The sequence below is a fragment of the Cryptomeria japonica genome, chromosome 10 (assembly GCF_030272615.1).
Source record: "Cryptomeria japonica chromosome 10, Sugi_1.0, whole genome shotgun sequence".
In the NCBI taxonomy this organism is placed as follows: Eukaryota; Viridiplantae; Streptophyta; class Pinopsida; order Cupressales; family Cupressaceae; genus Cryptomeria; species Cryptomeria japonica.
Genome location: NC_081414.1, coordinates 351,107,796 through 351,115,892, shown reverse-complemented (window position 1 = coordinate 351,115,892; position 8,097 = coordinate 351,107,796).

Here is an 8,097-nt window from a genome sequence, read left to right as displayed (position 1 = left end):
TTTGTAGGCAATTTTCAAATAGCGATATCTCACTCATTTGGACTCCTTTTTCCGAGCAATGTTTTTTGTTTTTGGGTAGAATTTCGTGATTTGTACAGTGGTGCAAGATTTTTCTGATTTTCGGATATAGGTTTTTCTAAAATCGTGAAATCCCGATTTTTACAACTTTTGAGGCTTCGTTCGGGCTCATATGGACTACTTTTTAGGTGCCATTTTTTTTGAAAGTGCATATTTTTTTTTATCTACTTTCATAATTTGCCATTTGTTTGCATTGATTTTGAGTAAAAATTATACTTTCAATATTTGGTACTTGTATTTCGCTTGGATCTCAGTTTAGATCACTAGCAGTATTTGTTGAAGTCTCATATATCTCCTTTTGAGAAGTTGTAAATTGAAATCAGAAGTTCACTTTGCCTTATTTTGCAAGTGGCCCATTGTATATGCACTAAGTATAAATTGCCAAATCACCATTTTTTTTATTTTTTATTTTTTATTTTTTTGGGAGGGGGGTGGGGTGTCTTGTGTGATTGTGCCTCTCTCTATCTTGTTTTTTTTTCATTTGGGTGCTATGGGTTCTCCTAAATTTCCACTTTTAACTCCTCATAATTATGATTCATGGAAGATTAAGTCTTGGAGTAAACTAATGGAAAAAGGACTCATTCATTATGTAACTGGAACTATTACAACACCACCTGATCCTAAAGCTGATCCTAATGCTCAACTTGAATGACTCACTAAGAATGCTATGACACTTGGAACTCTTAGAAAGTATGTATCAGATGACATCATTTTTCACATTGAGAAGTGCACAACAATTAAAGAGGCTTGGGATATAGTATGTATCAGATGACATCATTTTTCACATTGAGAAGTGTACAACAATTAAAGAGGCTTGGGATATTTTTTAGAAATTGTATGGTCAAGTTGACGAGATTAAGGGCTACAAGCTTGATAGTGAACTCACAACTTTGGATCCCAAGGATTTTGATACAATCCAAGATTATGTCACAAAAGAAAATGAGCTAAGATCAAAGCTAAATGATTGTTGAAATGACAAAAAGGATGCTCAATTGGTTTATAACTTGTTGGACAAGCTTCCTTCAGAGTATGCAGCCTTTGTATCTAGCTTTCACACCCATAGGTTAGCTCAAGGTTCCTCATACACTTCTCCCTCATTTGATTCATTCATAGAGATGTTGATACTTGAGCAATCTAAGTTGACCAAGATGGGGATTCTCAAATCTTCAAAGTCACAAGCTTTGGTGGCTAACAAAGGGAATGAAAGCAATCAAGGAAAAGGAAAGAATAAAAATTAACCTAAGTCAAAACCACATCAATATGGAGCACAATCTTCCTCTCCACAACAAGGTGATTCACCATTCTCACCTAAGAAGAAATTATATAAGGATAGTCTTTTTTGTGGATATTGCAAGAAGTTAGGACATGATGAACATCATTGTTATAAGAAGGATATTGATGAGTTGAAGAATCTTCTTGAGAAGAGTAAAATCAACCTACCTTCCAGAATTTCTACATCAGATTCTTCTTCGAAGGATAAGGATAAAGGAAGGGATCACTCTTTTGGGATAGATAAAGGAAAGGGACAAGCTCTTTGTGTTACTACAAGTCATGATTCAGGGAGATGGCTTCTAGATTTAGGGGCTTCTCATCATATAGCATCTTCACAGTCTATGTTTTCTACATTTGAGCCTTGCCACATGCCATAGATTTTGATGGGAAATCATAAATATATGGATGTGATTGGGAAAGGATCTATTTCCATTGGGGATAACTCCTTCAATGATGTGTTGTGTGTACCCCATTTGATAAACAATCTTCTTTCCTTCTATCAAATCACACATGGGGCAACTAGGAAAACTATGGAGTTCACACCTGATTTAGTTATCATTAGAGACTTGGAGAGTGGAGCTATCATTGCGACTGGAGTGGTTGATCATGCATCTCGGTTGTACTCTTTTTCACATTTTTGTCCTATTGATGAGGTTGATTTTTCCTATGTTGATGATTCAGATTTTGAGGAGAACTTTGGGCACTTGAACTTGGGGATTCTCACATGCGAGCCCATTCTCGAGCCTTACATATCATCTCCTTCTCTTGATATCACACCACCTATTGCACCTGATGATGCAGCTAGTGTGACAATTTTGCCTCCTTGTGATTCAGTGCAACAAGATATTTCATGTCTTCCAGCTTCAATTTCATGGGATGCGCACTTGACCGACATTGCAGGTTTGTTTGTGGAGTCCTACATTGTAGATTTGGGAGACATCATTGATGACATTCATCTTCTCTTTGATGAAGATGATCCTTCTTTGATTGTTGTGAGGGATCACTCTGACCCTCTTGTGCATTCTCTGCATGATCAATCTTTAGAGGTTTACATGATTGTGGATACTTTTGTCTAGTAGTTGGAGGAGGTCTCTTTATCTTTTAAGGAGACATGCGAGTCTTTGGATATTGTTCTACATTCTTCTCCACTAGATCTTGGAGTGTCTTTTTCAACTGTGTGGAGCAGTTTACCACCTTTAGAGGGGGTAACTTTCAGCATCGACATGGGGACACTTGAGCAGTTTTTAGAGATTCCTTTCATCATGAGTATTTATTCTACATCTTCCCTTCATGATTGGGGAGACTTCATGGATACACCTTTGGTTTTGCTTCTTCCCAAGGGGAGGAACGTGGTTTGATATTCGTGAAGAAGTTTCTTCGTACATCATCAAACTTCTATCATTGTTGCATATTCTACATTGGGGAGGGGGGGGGGGCTTCCTAGTCTCTCTTCTTCTTCTCTCATATGGGGGGGGGGGACTTTTTCCTCACATGGGGTTTTGTTCCTCACATACTTCTATGAGAGTTCTTTGTTTTCAACTCTCTTTTGGGGGAGAGTTTTTTCCCATTGGGTTGTTCTCTCTTTCCCCTGTTTGTGAGAGGTTTCATTGCATTGGTTTGCATGCATTTGCATTTGTACATGGGTATCTAACATGGCCTAGTAGTCGAGACACATCTTGCATTGTTTAGTTTCATTGTAGACTTAAGTGCATTCCCTTAAGTTGCACTTAAGGGGGGTTTTGGTGTAAATAATTATTCATGTTGGATATTATTACACCTTACTTAAGTTTACTTAGGAAATGCATTTCATAGTAGTTTGGGTATGAGACACTTGGGTGTTTGTGTCACATTGGGATAGTGTGTGTAGGAGAATTTCCACCTTTTGTGGACTTATCTTGTTGTTAGATTCCACATTCAGTGGGCGATCCACCTCATGTGGAATATTATATTGTTTCTCCTACCTACCCAAACCTATTTCCTACCTGCCCTTGTTTCGTATTGAGCCACATGTCATATTTGTGTGCTCACATATCCATATAGCCTTGCCTATATAAGCAGACTCATATTCATTTTATGAAACATGTAATGATCTAGTTGATCAGTATTTTCTTGATAGAATACAGTTTATTTCTATCATCTATTTTGTTCTCTCTTATTTGTGCTTTCCATTGCCTCTAGATCTTGGCAAAATCCCACAAACCTATATACCCTTTACAATTCAACATGCCTTATGTCGGCTTACAAAGATAATTACAATATGAATATACATGTCGGCTCAATAACATAAATACATTAATATAAAAAATAGTTGTCGATGCCGGATCTCCAAAAGATGTTGGCCTCCAATACCTATAACTTGATTCTAAACCATGTTGGTCTGCATTGCCGGTAATCAAAGAATTCCTTCCAACCTGCCGGTGTCGGTGAAGTGTCTATCAGGTGCCTATCGGTGCACAACTGAACTAAAATATGAAGCCGGAACAAGTTGCCATGTTGCCATCAATGACAACATATTGAAACCAACCAATTGAGTGTCAATTGCCAACAATCTCCCCCTTTGGCATTGATGGCAACACTCATGTGAAAAATGATCATGATTTCCATCTATCAATTACATCTTGAGCCTGCTCCCCCTGAGCGGAATATTCATCTATGATCATAATAAAAATACTTCATATCTCCATATCTCCCACTAATGTATACAACTCCCTTTTTATTTTTCACATCAATATCTCTCCCCCTTTGACATCAATGCCATCAAAAATACCAAAAGTACCAAAAGGCCAAAAACCGGGATGAAGAATGAATACTGTACAATGAATATGTCCTAAAATACGTTACTGGAGCTAAATGTATTTGAAAATATCCGTATAAGCCTTATACAAAATCTCAAGATAGGTATCCCAACCAGATTTGAAAGTGTCAGAAATAGATACAAGTCCATTTAGCATATGGGCAAATGACTCTTTCTCATTAAGCTTTGCTGATGTGGGCATACCAACCATATATATACACTCATTTTTATGTACACTTTATGGATCCAACCGGGGACTCACCAAACCTCTAAGACTTTTGGCCCTCCTTATGATTTTTTCTTTCTCAAGAGCAAAAACATGGGCTTCTAAAACCAAAATCTGACCATCTATAGATGTAGTTAATGAATTCAATCCATCAAAATAATTGGTTGTACCCACAATCTCCTCATGAATATCCTTATTCCTTTTATCTGTCTCAGTTGTGAGTAAACATGTATTACAACATACTTTGTAGATATCAGTATACTTAATGCATTATCAATTTATTTTAACTTATCATCAATCTCCTTCCTCTTAGACTCAATCACTTGATCAAATGTAGCTCTCTTTGCCTGTGTGAACCTTTCCAGTGCTTGTTTATTTGATATCTTCTGCAAAGATTGAAAATCATTTGAAATGTGCTATGTGATTGTCTTAAGCTTGCCGAATGGGCTCACTTCTTTGTCCAACTTGCACTCCTGGACTAGTCTATGCAAAATAGTGATAGACTGGTCAATAACACCTTTATCCATAGATTCCTCCTTCAACATTTTATGTGAAACCATCATCATTAGTTTAGTAGAACTCATCTTGGTTATGCTTTTCTTTTCAACCTGTGAGGTGTCAATTGACATCACTGATGGAGTCACTACCGGTTCCCTGCTAGATTCCCCTTTCTTCTCCCCTAATATTTTAACTTTTATAGCTTTCACACTTGCACTAGTGGCTTCACCACTTGATGCAGTCTCAGTAACTGTCGGTTCCTCCCTAGGAACAATAACCTCATCCTGTACAAACTAGTCTAAAGGACAATTGTCCTCAACATTAGAAACATGTACATTATCAACCTTTACACTCTCTGTATCTACCGGTATCTCAATATTTGCCTATAAATTTGTATCTACCAGGGGCTCAATATCCACTATCTTAATGTTTTTCAAAATTGAGGGTGAAGAACCCATAATACCTTTACCTTTCCCTTCAATCGGGATGTCTACAGTATTTGTCTTGGGTTTCGATGAAGTATAAAAACCACGGTTCTCTTAAAATAACTTAACCCATGCCTTGTGGGTCTCCTTGATTATCTCATTTACTCTACCTAACATAAGAATGATTATTCTATGCTTGTTGTTAAAGATTTTTCATCTTTTCCATCTCCTCTGGAGCAATAGGATCACAAACAGATAACAACTCTTGAATCTTTATATGCCTGTCCTCTTGCATTGTTGATAGTCTTCTAGCATCTAACATGTCATACAACTATGTCGGTATTTGGTCTTCAATTTCTATCAAGGCTTTCTTATAGATATCCAAATACAACAAAATTGATTCCTCTACCTCTCTTTGTTTATCATTATCTAAATGTTCATAATAAAACTGTACATTCTTTAACATACCATCTTTAGTAATTTCATCAACTAACTCTACACAGGTCTTTGGTGGAATGATAGTTACATTACCAGATTTAATTGCAATATCAATGTCATCCTTCTTCTTTCTCCTTCTAGTATCGGATGGGGCCGAAAGTGTTTCTTTTGGTGCTCTTCTCTATGTTGGTACCCTGATAGTAACTTTCCCAACCGGTTACTTCTTAGCCTCTACCTTCATCTCTTCAATTTTCTTCCTCAATACCCTTTTGAATGCCAAGGGTGTGTCATCTTCAGATGCAAATTCTGCTACAATAGGCTCAATGAATATTTTTGGTTCCTTCCTCTTCCTACCTTTCTCTGGGACAACATCAATCAATGCTTTGATGTCCTGTGAAACCTTTTTCACAAATTTACTTGCCTCGCCTTCCTGATTCTCTCTCTTCTTCTAGTTGAACTCAGTTTCAACCTCTTGCGTCTTCTTCTTAGCAGTACCAAAGGTTTTTATAGTTTCATCTACCGGTGCATCAATTAGCATTCGTACATAAGCGTTAATAATCTGTGCATCAACTTCATAACACATTTCTTCAATCCAAATCTTCCAGGGCCTTACAGCTTCCATAAAATTTTCATCTTTCTTAACCATGAAGCATATGTCGGTTGAGTACTTCGTAACAATGTTCTTTGGAACCCTCATCCTAGAATTTATAGCCTTTTGAAATACTTTAAAATAACCCCACACTTTGTCATCTCTTTGACTACCCAATGTAGCAATTGACTGTTTTAGTTGCCTCCCTACCGAGATATCGAATGCCCATTTTCTCTTCCCAAAATCGGGAGTCTCATGGATGAAAAATAGGATTAAATAGACAATTAGGTTACCATACCAAAATGTTCCTTTCTTTTCTCCTTTAATATTTCCTAGGTTAATCAATAATTCATCCAACATCCAACCACATAGATCCAACTTCTCATTCTCCCTCATCATTTTATGAGCTGCATAAATATAGGAGCTAGAAACAGAATTCAATTGGTTTAATCATGTTACTTTGTAATCGATGACCATAATTTCGAATCTGATGTCTGTGTTAGTGATAATATTGATCCTCATTGACTGCTTGTCTGATGTTGCATCGGTAATCTTGTTGACCTGATCATTTGAAACTTTCTTCTTCAGACGTTGTCCAACCTATGGTAAACTGGTGATTTCCCTAATGGCCTCCTTTGTAATCTTATATGGTCTATCCAACCAGATAAACTCTCAATGCACCCTGCTTAAAACATACCTAACAATTTCATCTTCAAATTCTGGAATATCCAAAATGTCGGTAAACCCTAAATCCACAATATGCTAGTATTCAGGCTTAATCTTTTCAGAATCTCCCATTATCTCACTCATGTACATTCTCTTAATATCAAACATTCCCAAATCCTCAATATGATAGTGAATGTAAGCTCGTACATCTTCGACATACGTGACTCCTTCCGGGACACAAGAAAAATCTCCAAGTGAATCGTCTAGGGTAGCAACATGTGGATATCGCTTGAAAATCAGCGTGGGACGGTCCTTGACCTCAACTAAAATCAGATTTGCAACAACTATAGGTGATATACTTATAAAGCATCAAGAGGGGGGGGTAAATCAATGATAGCAAAAACAATAACACATTAATCCTAGACTGGTAAAAACATTTAACTAGTTTACGTAAGACTTTGTATGCAATCCAAAGTGTTATAAAGCATTCACCATAACACAAGAAATTATACGTGGAAAACCCAACTGGGAAAAACCATGATGAGATGGAACTCACAGGTTAACTATGTGCAGTAATAGGTAACTAATCAGTTAAGGTATACAAAAGTGCTCTGTTGGGAGCAAATCCTGTTAAAGATCCCAAGCCCTATTAGGAGCTATACCTGGTTAAAGGTAACCTTAGTGGAGGATTTAGATCTAAGTTAATGAATCACCTTGTTAGAGGATTTTTACAATGAAGCTTGTTAGAGATTACCCGGTTAGGGGATTTAACTGTTGTAGTGATTAGAAAACAACATGTGGTATGATCTAGGAATAACACATTCTACTTGTATAAATCCTTTTTTGCTCACTCAATATTGTATCATTGACATACTCTATATCTTCCTGAATAATTCACATCAAGTCTAACTCATAACATCACTTATATCTCACATATAAAATAACTCATCACGATGCCTTTTTATAGACATTAGATTTTATGTCGGCTTCAAGAACCTCAACACAATGTCCAAGGTTCAGTGAATCTAGACAATCTTTCATAACACATCACGACCCATGATAACTCATCACACAATCAGGGAAAACCGATTTGAACATTGATACCGGTTTA